This window comes from Engraulis encrasicolus, chromosome 22 (genome assembly GCF_034702125.1).
Source record: "Engraulis encrasicolus isolate BLACKSEA-1 chromosome 22, IST_EnEncr_1.0, whole genome shotgun sequence".
Lineage (NCBI taxonomy): Eukaryota > Metazoa > Chordata > Actinopteri > Clupeiformes > Engraulidae > Engraulis > Engraulis encrasicolus.
Window position 1 is genome coordinate 207,461 of NC_085878.1, and position 12,028 is coordinate 219,488.

Here is a 12,028-nt window from a genome sequence, read left to right on the forward strand (position 1 = left end):
ACTTTGGAAAATAATATATTTTGATTTTTGAACTTGAAAAGCACAAAAGTATACATCAATGAAAAGTCAAGATGGTAGACATCTGAATACCTTTGCCAAAAATACTGATAGTCATTTATCAATGAGTGAAAGAGGTAAAACTGGTGTATTATGTATCATATTACATCACATATAGTTCGTATATATCACATTATGTATTGTGTGATGCATGCACAATGAAACACATTAGTTGTCTGTAATGCATGTGTACTTTGCATATATGCATGCCCGTTTGCATGTTAGTATGCATTAATGATTAGAATGTCAGGTGAATTCTGCCATGCATTCTAATCGTTAGAGTGAGGATCCTTTGCCCTTCGTTGGACATATTTTGCCTCCGGGTCTAGCGTATACGGTCTACAAATAGCGGCATGAGGTGGTGGCTTTACTGCGCTCGCTCCATTCATCCTAGGCTGCGGTGATGTGGTGGTGGAGATGTTCTCGGACTACACATGTCCATGTGTCTGAGCATGTGTGGAGCAATTAGCCAAATGAGCAGCCGCTCATTCAGAAACACTTAGGGGGATTTGCAGGCTTTAGTTGTGGCCTCCCCTGTGCTCTGCTCAGGGTTGCCAGATGAGGCTGATGATTTCCAGCCCCAAAACATGCTCAAAACCCGCCTAGAAGCACAAAATCCCGCCCAATTCTATTGATTATTATGGCAAAAATTGGGCGGGTTTTTCAGCTAAATGTCATTTTTACCCACACACGGCCATCCTAAGCAGCACAATTGGGCCGGAAACAGCCCAATCTGGTAACACTGTGCTCTGCTCTGCTGTGCTGTCACTCACTCTGCAGTCTCTGCAGGTTCACAGTACGCTGGCTGCCCACCACACCCATCCCCCCACCTGAACATGACAGCTAACACTGGTTATGCTTGTTCATGGACCGATTTTCCCAAGATGCCTTTTTGTCTACATACACAATAAAAACCACAGTGTTAATTCAACGCTTAGAAAGTCAATTTAACATATTCTAGAGTGTATTTGGTCCCATAGTACTCTAAGTGTTGAATTAACACAGCAGGTTTTACTGTGTACGTACCTGTATGTCACCAATGTGCATGCAACAATGCATGCTGCACTAGGTACATAGCTCCACATAGCTCCCCTCTCTCTCTCTCATAACTGTAGAGTCGAGTAGCGTAGAGTAACTTTATTGATCCAACAGAGGGAAATTCTTAACACAACACAAATGCATGCATGTACCGTATAGCATGTCATCAATGCATGCTGAAATGCAACAACATGCTTAATGCTAGGTACCTTAACACAGTGTCCTCCATCTCGCAAATGAATGGCAGAATTCAATAAACATTCATCTTATTAATGCATAATGCTGTTTGTTGTGCATGCATCCCACCAAAAAAAAAAGAATCTTTAATTTTATTCTGTTTAATAATCAACCATTTGTCTGCTCTGGTGGTCAGGTCTGCCTTTGTATTGTGTCATCTAGCCTGCTTTTAAGTGTGGTGCAGAGGTAGGCCTATCTATTCAAAATATACAGAAAAGGGTCTAAGAGACAGATGCCCCAGACAGTGTGTTGCATTTCAGCTGAAATGACAATCTGCATGTAAATGGCGAGTGTTTGGGACTCCCATGTGGACCAGTGATGATGTCATGTAGCTGTAAATAGAAGAGGTAAATACTTGCTAATCTTACACGACGGCCCCCACTGTGAAGGATGACCCCACGGATCTCTGCCTGACTCCTCTCATTGCTCTCGCGCGTGTGTGTGTAGCCTATGTGTGTGTGTGTAGCCTATGTGTGTGTGGCCCAGGCGTGTGTGATGGATGCTTAGGTGCATGCAAGAGGTAGTCGTGAAGCGAGAGGAGACAGCAGAGACAGCAGTTACAGAGGACCTTAATTAATTAATCAAGGAGGCTGGCATCAAGATAGCTGTCATCATCAACCAACACTTTAACTACATGCAAATAAGATGCGCTCCGTGAACGACTAATTAGCGGATTCTTCAAAAAGGAGGACCAATTATTGGAGGGCTAAAAGAAAAACGAGTTGCTGATCTGGAAGAAGAATCAAGTCCTAAAAAGAGACAATTTTTCGACATCAAGGTTAGTTCAAGCAGTCATTGTGCAATACTATGCACTCATACTTTTGGGCAACAGGGCCTGTGACAAAATGTTATTTTCTATCATGTGCATTTGGACAAGGTTTATGGGGAAAAAAAAACACTATGCAATCATGTGCATTTACACATTCGGACAACAAGGTTTGTGCAAAAGCCACTATGCAATCATATGCATTTACAAGTTTGGAAGCCAATATTTGTGCTCAAGTGATTGAGCAATCATGTGCATTCGCATGAGTGCTGCATTACCCAGCATGGCTGATTTGGAATAGAGGTACTGTAGATGTGGACACCTTGTAGATCAGGTGTCACCAACGTGGTGCCCGCGGGCGCCAGGTAGCCCTCCAGGAGCTTCTGAGGTGCCCACCAAGGATGTTAATAAACAGTGACGACTACCAGATTATAATGCTTTTCTTAATTTAAATATGAGATTATTTATTCTTTATAACCTATAAGCATATTATCATTTAATAATAGTGTGATTTCAGAATGATGCTAAGACATTAGTAGAGGATTTTGAACAAAAGTAGCCCTCGGGTAGCCCTCAGTAGCCCTTGGGTAGCCCTTAGACCCAGAAAGGTTGGGGACCCCTGTTGTAGATCTTCAACCGCTATTTCTATGCACTTTCCCCCTTGCTTCCACTACTAATCATGCAAGGAATGTGTTTACAACTTTATTTACTCTTCTTGGTCTAGGTCTTGTCTGGCTAGAGGCTTGCATTATGTGAACACTCTGTGTTGTTCTGTATTCAGAGTCAGTAGACTGAATACATTAATGCAAAATTAGATTGGGTGGTGCAAGGAGAGATGAATGTTTCAGTTCTTTCCGGGGGTGTCATCACTGCATATTTGTGAAGCTTACTTTTTGACAAGCAGGGGCTTTGCAAACTCTGAAACCGTGGAATGAAAATATTCACGGCTATTTGCAACAAGAAGCACATCTGTCTCTAAAAATAGACTCAAACTTTAAATAGTTCTTATAAAGTTGCACTACAGCATCTAAACCATCAGTGTTCATGCTGTGTACGCTATTTCCGTTTGCATTAATAGTTTCATCACTGATAACAAATCAGCACATTAGTAAGTCAATTAAGACTGCAAACAAGCCTCGGTACATAAACAACATCAACAAATATGCACACATTTCATGCATTTTAATTAGGGCTCAGGCCATCGTTTTTGTGACGTCTCCACACTGTGAATTTTTTTTTCCCCTCTCCACATTGTCCTGGATGTTGTTGCACAATGAGCGATGGGGGTGCAGACACTAATTCTAGCAAAGACTACGATAGTAATTCACCCATAAGGAGATGTGATCTTTTTGTTCAATAAACTAAATGGCGGGAGTAATGAAGAAAGATGGATGTGTCAAGGTGATGATGATGAGAATGAGAGAGAATAATGATGACTGCCGAGTGGATAGATTGATGGATGCATGTCTCTTTGGTGTCAGCCGTTAAAATATTTTGTCCTTCGTACAGTAGCAATTATTTAGCAATGAAGCTTATTCATGCAGCCATTACATGATTTGATGCGACTTAGCACTCCAAAAAAGCACAGAAAGCACACCGTAGACAAACTCTTCTCTGTTTTTCCAGTTTCACATTAATAGCTTCAAGCACATACTACAGTGGGTAGATTGATGGATTCATGGATGTCTCTTTGGTAGTGGTGGTACTGCCCTTACGATTCGATTAGCTTATGATTTGGGAGGTAACGATTCGATTCGTATCGATTCAGTCCGATTCTACAATGCATTACATTTCTACTGGACGCAAGGCAAATGTTTCATCAGTCATGAGGCAATACAAGCAGTCAATACTGAGCAACATGTTATTGGCAGTTGGGTGTATCAGTTATGCAATTTTCAATGTTTTGAAGTGCTTTACTTCAAATTAATGTTAATTTGCTCCAGAAATGCCCACAGAATTAATTGAAACTTGACAAAATATGCTGCCTCGATTATGGCATTAGCCGAATCGATTATTGAATTGTCCTGCCCCGCATTGCGATGCATTGCTGAATCGATTATTGTTGACACCACTACTCTGTGGTGTCAGCCAGTAAAATATTTTCTCCTTCATACAGTAGCAATTGTATAGCAATGAAGCTTATTCATGCAGCCATTACTGTACGTGATTTGATCAGAACAGCGATAGCAAGGGAGTGCGACATAGCACTACAAAAGTACAGAAAGTACACCGTAGACAAACTCTTCTCTGTTTTTCCACTTTCAACATAAATAGCTTCAAGGCACACACAGTGGGTAGATTGATGGATTTATGTCTCTTTGGTGTGCATTGGCACTGTCCTTACGATTCGATTAGCTTACGATTTGGGAGGTAACGATTCAATTCGTATCGATTCAGTGCGATTCTAGGATGCATTACAATGCATTACATTTCTACTGGACGCAAGGCAAATGTTTCATCAGTCATGAGGCAATACAAGCAGTCAGATACTGAGCAACATGTTATTGGCAGTTGGGTGTATCAGTTCTGCAATTTTCAATGTTTTGAAGTGCTTTACTTTAAATTAAAGTTAATTTGCTCCAGAAGTAATTGAAACTTGACAAAATATGCCACATCAATTATTGCATTTGCCGAATCGATTATTGAATTGTCCTGCCTCGCATTGCGATGCATTGCTGAATCGATTGTTGTTGACACCACTACTCTTCTGTGTCAGCCATTAAAATATTTTGTCCTTTATAGCAATTATTTAGCAATGAATTTTATTCATGCAGCCATTACGTGATTTGATCAGAACAGCGATAGCAAGGGAGTGCGACATAGCACTACAAAAGCACAGAAAGCACACCGTAGACAAGCTCTTCTCTGTTTCGCCAGTGTCAACATAAATAGCTTCAAGGCACACACACACACACACACACACACACACACACACACACACACACACACACACACACACACACACACACACACACACACACCCTGTGTGCCACTATTTTCAGCCGAGAAAGGGCAGTTCAGGTGCTATTAACCGTCTCAACTAGAGGTGGCATTGAGACCGTTAATTACCACTGCAGCTTTCTTCGTTGAACACTGCTCAGGCACGCATGTGAGGGTCTTACATAACCCGAAGGGGAGGCTGATGTTATGTAATGTCAGCAAACGATGTCAGGGAATTGTATTCCTCACCACAAACACAAACACAAACAAACAAGCAATCAGCTAACTCCTCGTGCTGTGCCTTTTGAATATCTATAGATCCCATATTGTGATTGATGATATTTCTGAATCACCATGTCTCTGCCGTGTTGGCTGTAACTTTTTGTGTTATTTTGGATGCTACGGCGAGGCAATTGCAATAGAGCGGAGCGTTGTATACAAACTGTACATACTGTACAGTATCTCTAGTATCTCTACAGTCTATACAGTGTGTGTGTGTGTGTCTGTGTGTTTTTGTTTATTGTGGTGGCAGTGGTGTGTGTGTGTGTGTGTGTGTGTGTGTGTGTGTGTGTGTGTGTGTGTGTGTGTGTGTGTGTGTGTGTGTGTGTGTGTGTGTGTGTGTGTGTGTGTGTGTGTGTGTGTGCTTGTTTGAGTGTGTGTGTATGTGTGTACTAGTGTGTGCACGTCTCGTTGAAGTGAGTGAGTGAGTGTATGTTGGATTAGAGAAAGATCAGGACAGATTAGTTAATTATAGACGCGTCTTGCTAAGCACGGTGTATGGTCAGGTGGACATGCATGAAGGTTGTTGTTGACTGCCGTTGCATGCAGGCACGGTACAGTACACTACAGTACAGTACAGTGCGGCCCCGCGTGCAGACAGCAGCCATGCTCTGCCATGTGCCCCTGCACCGTCTCCTTTCCCCTGTACGTCAATCACTCACAGAGGCTATCCCCCACCCCCCCCACCCCCCCAGCACACACACACACACACATACAAAAACACACAGACACACTCTAGGCAGCAGAGGTCAGACCTCTGTGTGTGTGTCTGAAGCTTGTGCTGTGCAAGTGTCTGGAATGTGGGGGGTTCATCTGCACAACAAAGTACTGTTGATCCCAGTGCAACAGCGCAGCACAGCACAGCAAAACACTACACAGCACAGCACAGCGCAGCACAACACATCATAACACTGCACAGTACAGTACAGCACAGCACAGCAAAACACTGCACAGCACAGCAAAACACTGCACAGCACAGCACAGCACAGCACAGCACAGCACAACACAGCAAAACACAGCCCAGCCCAGCCCAGCCCAGCACAGCACAGCACAGCACAGCACAGCACAGCACAACACTGCTCAGTACAGGAAAGCACAACAGAGGAACTATGTCTACAGTGCATTATGGAAAAATATGGGTTTCGGGGTTATTTTCTTCAGATTGAATATTTTGCACACACATTGATTGTTTTCATATTAACGGCTGATGTTAAGTTTAAATATTGGTTTAGTGCACAAAATACATTCAGTGCACATTGTGCAATCATTATGCTCAATCAAGTAGGTAGCAGGCTTCACTCAGGTTTCTTGATAACTTTTAAGGGTGCTGTCCCAAATGAATACTTAGAATCAAAGAAAAGGGGGGCGCACCTTGCATCAATTTATTATCAATCATTATGCTGATATACTGCAGTTTTATAGCTTTTTGATGGATATAAGTGTATATATTGCATTTTACAGCGAATCTGGACAATGATTTGGGGAATATTAAGTCTACAGGGTTTTGATTAGTGATAGCGGACAAATGGTGCCTGTCTGAGCATGCGTGTGCATTCACTGTGAAACATGCAGTAGATGCCGGCATTCTGCAGATGTCTGAAAAGTACTAACTATATCATAAATATTTTTGTTCAGATATTAACTACATGCAATATCCACCTATCTGTTAGCATTAGAAAATGTTAAAAACAGAATGTTTTTTGGATTGCTACTCCATGCCGGAGCCCAAGGGACACAAAAGGCTTGATGCTCACAGACCTAAAACATTCTCTTTGTTTAGTCCAGTGTTCACAACACAGTTCACAACAGCAGTATAGCAAAACTATTGGTAACACTTTATTTTAGGGATACATCTATTAGCACTAATACATACAATGTTAATGCCTGCATAAGTAACTTGTAAGGCATGTACAAAGCAAATGCTAAGGCCTACTAGGTCCTTACTAAGGTTAAATTGGTAATAAATCCCTTATTGTGCATGAACAAGACATTTGCGAATACATGCCTAACAAATGTTTGATTTTGCTTTGATTTTGCCCTACAAGTTACTTATACAGGGACATTGTACGTATTAGTGCTAATAGATGTATCCCTAAAATAAAGTGTTACCAAACTATTGATCAGATATTTCACATATATGAGATAAACAACCGTGTAAACAATGCAACATCTGCATATACCCGAACTAGAGTTTTACTTGAAGACTTTTAGTGTTAGTGTAGTTTTTTTGTCATGGTCACCCCCATGCCATGACTCTTGGTTAACCCCATGGGCATTGGCACGCAGGGCCCTGCTCTGCCCATCTAAGTCTACCATCCAGTGCCAGTCACCATGCTGTCAGAAGCGGAGTCATTTTAGACCAGGCTTTTTAGACACTGGATTAGCCGTCGTGCTGCTCCCCTGGGGGAGCCACGCAGGATAGATAGCTCACCTTGCGCTTACGGGACACCTAATCTCAGCCTCTGACTCCGCCCACTAACTCGCCGAGCGTCTCACCGAAGAACGAGCCTCTTGCCAAACCATTTCACTGTCACTGGCACCCTCTGAGTATCGGGACAGGTCGGTTTCGTGGCTAATCGCGTGGAGGGACAAGGTCTGGAGTCTTCTCACTCACGAGTGGAGTAGAAGGGATTTTTTAATACTTTGGAGACCGCTCATGACTGACTGAACTTTTATTTTTTCAAAACATTTTGGTACACGGATACACAGGCGTTTGAGGATCCAGGACAAGTGATTAGATGGATAAGCCTTAAGAACCATCGTTCTTTTTCCTTTCACTATGTCATCCGGGCTTATGGCGGGGCTGTAACTCTAACTCTGACCAAGGAGTTTATTCTTTAAAACAATCGGCAACAGCAAGGTAAGAGGCCTACATCCGCATCTTACAGCCGGGGGCTTTTAAAATATGGTGCACCGTAATGTACAGTCTATTGATTGGAGTTGGTTGGTCAGACTTAGATGTAAATGCTTCTTGGAGAGGATGTGATGTTTGTTGTGTGCTTTTTTCCATTTTCAGTCATTTGACAGTGCATGTGTGTGAGTATTGTAGTCCATAGTGTGTACATGTTTTTATGATGTTAGAATTATTTCTGAGCGTCTTGGTCAAGTGAGACTTTGCCAAGTGTTGTGGCTGAGATGGGCGTGAGAAATTGCATGTGTATGTTATTTAACCTTTGGACTGGCCCTCAGATGTCATTTCCTTACTCAAAGTAAGTGTGAGGAGCACTGATACAGTGTCTTAATGTGTGATGATGAGCTCTCATACGGTGTCTCTACATGTGAGGAGGCCTGGTACAGGGTCTCTATGCAGACCTCAAGTCAGCGGCCTTCAAGAAGCAGTCTTCCAGCAGCATCGCAACCCCAGTGTTGCCAGGGATTGTGAAATCAGTCCAGCCCATGCCATTGAGCAGATAGGGCTTTTAATCAAATTAGTTGAAGGAGAGGATTGTGCACATCCCAGGGAAAGGTGCAGGACGTGAGAAGTCCGCACACTTAGAATCCTTTTTGTTGTATTTTATTTTTTCATGGCAGAATAACGTTTCGACCTCAACAGTCTTCTTCAGATTCTCCTGTTGAGGTCGAAACGTTATTCTGCCATGAAAAAATAAAATACAACAAAAAGGATTCTAAGTGTGCAGACTTCTCACTCTGAAAACTACCTTTTGATAGAATTAGCCCGCAGTTCATCTCGTCGTAGAACATCCAGTCATCACACGAACTCTACTGCACATATGTTATTGTTAAGAGTTTGTGCATGGACTCTTGGTCTTACATGCACTATTGATCAGCGTACAGCTCTTGAAACTATAGCTTATTTCGTAGTGTCGACAGAAAAGCATTTAGTAGTGAGTTAAATTTATTGATCTTAGTGTCATGGTATTTTTTTGTATTAAGCATAAACTTGATGGGCACACAAACTTGGTGATGTGCGCCTCTCCATGTTAACTTTTACTGTGTTTTTTTAAGTGATCGACATCGTACCAGGCAGGACTTTGACTGGAGCTATGAATCATAACGGCGGGGAAAACGAGTTCTGGTCCTACGGCAATAGGTAACACTTTGACTTTTCCTGGGTAGTTTCCCATTCCACTATTACGCAACACACTTAGCTACTGTAGTCCTTTCAGAGTCTAATTTTAAACAGGTTAACAGGCTTATGTTCCCTCCAAGTGGGGAGCAAGGTGTATCAGACAGCCACTGATTTACTTGGTAGCACTGAGCTCTTAAACCCTGTTCAGTGAAGTGCGTAAAATGACACGAGATGTGTGTACCCTATGACTTTTAATTCATGTTGTTGCTTTTCAACCGAGGAGCAAATCAAATGGTTTTTTTCTGCCTTTGGTACACAGGCTTCATACACAGGGGCACTTCCGTTCTATTCAAATGCTTTAGAGTCAGACCTTTAGATGTGAACAGACTTCAGTTGTTTCCACACAGATCTCCTAGCTTCACTCTTGTCCCGTACCCATTCCCACTCCACTCCACTCAAGTCAAGTCAAGTGTATTTTATTGTCAAAAATCAATGTAACAGGGTTAGCACAGAAATTTGAAATTGCATTCGGCCATGCTCCAATGTGCAGTTAAACTCGACATTGACAATAATCACACAAACAGACAGACAGACAGACAGACAGACAGACAGACAGACACGGACACACTCACCAGACCATCCTTTTGGCCATTTTTAAATCTTTTTTTCCATCCAGTGCAGCTAAGTGTACAGCTAAGGGGTATGTGTCCACACCTGTGCCACCTGGCAGCTCAGCTCAGCTCAGCTCAGCTCAGGTGTGTGCACTGGTTATGTAAAAACGTAAGGGCGGGGTGCAGCTCTAAGAGGTTTAGTGGCCAGACCACAACAGAGCTGAAGGTCTCCTTGCGGCGCTGTCATGTGACCAGGTTTTACCACCTCTGGCCGGGGCTTGCACTGGAGATATCTATGAAAGGGGATGACCTGATAGGGAGAGGTGAGCAATTGGGGGGTGGGGGGGATTACCCATGGGCAGGGTTGCCAGATGAGGCTGATGATTTCCAGCCCAAAAAATGCTCAAAACCCCCCTAGAAGCACAAAATCCCGCCCAATTCTATTGATTTCTATGGCAAAAATTAGGCGGGTTTTTCTGCTGAATACCATTTTTACCTGCACACAGCCATCCTAAGCAGCCCAATTGGGCGGGAAACAGCCCAATCTGGCAACACTGTCCATGGGGGTTTCCTCCAACCAGTGCGGTGGACATGGGGGGTTTCCTCCAACCAGTGCGGAGGACAGGGTTAGCAGACACACAGACACACACATATGCTGCATAGGCACGTGCTAGTATGAATGGCACAGGCCGTTCAAATTCAATTCAAATTCAAATTTCTTTAATGTCTACTCGGCAAGGCAGGTGGATTTTTGCCCAGAACAAAATGATACAGGTTCCAGCATACAGTTTATGTTTGTGACCATATTTTTTTAAAAGTTCAGTCCACTTAATGTGTATTGTTTACCATTGCATGAGGTACTGTATCTAAATAACTAAATCGCTTTGGATTTTTTTGTGTGTGCTAAGTGTAATGTACTGTAATGTAATGCAAAAGGAACTGTATATCCTGCCCTGTCAAAGAAACTGTAAAATGATACCAAAGGGCCATCTACATAAGATGTGCCTGGGTGGATGCAGTGGTGTAGTCTACGTAGAACGCAGGTATACAGAGTATACCCAATTCTAAATTTGAGGGACTTCAATGATTGATCCATTGTTTAGAATAGCATAAATATATACAGTATACCCACTTCAAAAATGCTTGAATATACAGTATACCCACCATAAAAAAGTAGACTACACCACTGGGTGGATGGCCAGAACTGGCTCAGGTATTAGACCTGTAGCATAGCTGAGATAAAATACACTACAATGAAGAAAACATGAAACAGAATAGCTGCTTTTCCTTCAATAATTTGGGGCAGAAAGCCATTAAACCATTATCTGAATTCATTTATTTTGTTAGTTGCTTTATCAGTATACGTAGAACTTATGCACAGCGTATTCCTCACTATACAGGCTGGAGTTAAAATCACAACATAAACTCTGGGATACCACAATTTACTCTCTCTATGTTTTCAGTTAAAATTGACCAACCTTTCTTTTTATCCCCATCAACGAAGACATTGAGACATTACATTCATCATAACTTAACATCATGCCTGTTCAGTTCTTTTGACATTTAAATTAGATGAGATCATCCACACATTTAAGTATATTATTATTTTTTGTTTATTTCATTTAAGATATAGCATATGTTTCACACAAACATCCTGTATTTCAGCACATTTTATCTATTGCATTTTTAGTCAGATATTGCAAAATGCACAACATGCAGATTTATGAACAAATACATAAACATGGTGTGACAATAGGTGTGTGGCATTAAGCACCAGGAGGTGTTTTAACGATGGACTAATGTAAAATGTGCTTGTTTGTGCAAATTGCTGTAATGGTGGACTATTGTAGGCCTAAAATGTGCTTGTACTGTATGTGTGGATGCTCAAAAGGTGAACTCCCATAAAATGTGTTAGTATGTGTGGATGCTTTAACTGTTGACTAATGTAAAATGTGCCTGTTTGTGTGGATGCTTTAACGGTTGACTAATGTAAAATGTGTTTGTATGTGTGGATGCTTTAACGGTTGACTAAGGTAAAATGTGTTTGTATGTGTGGCTGCTTTAACGGTT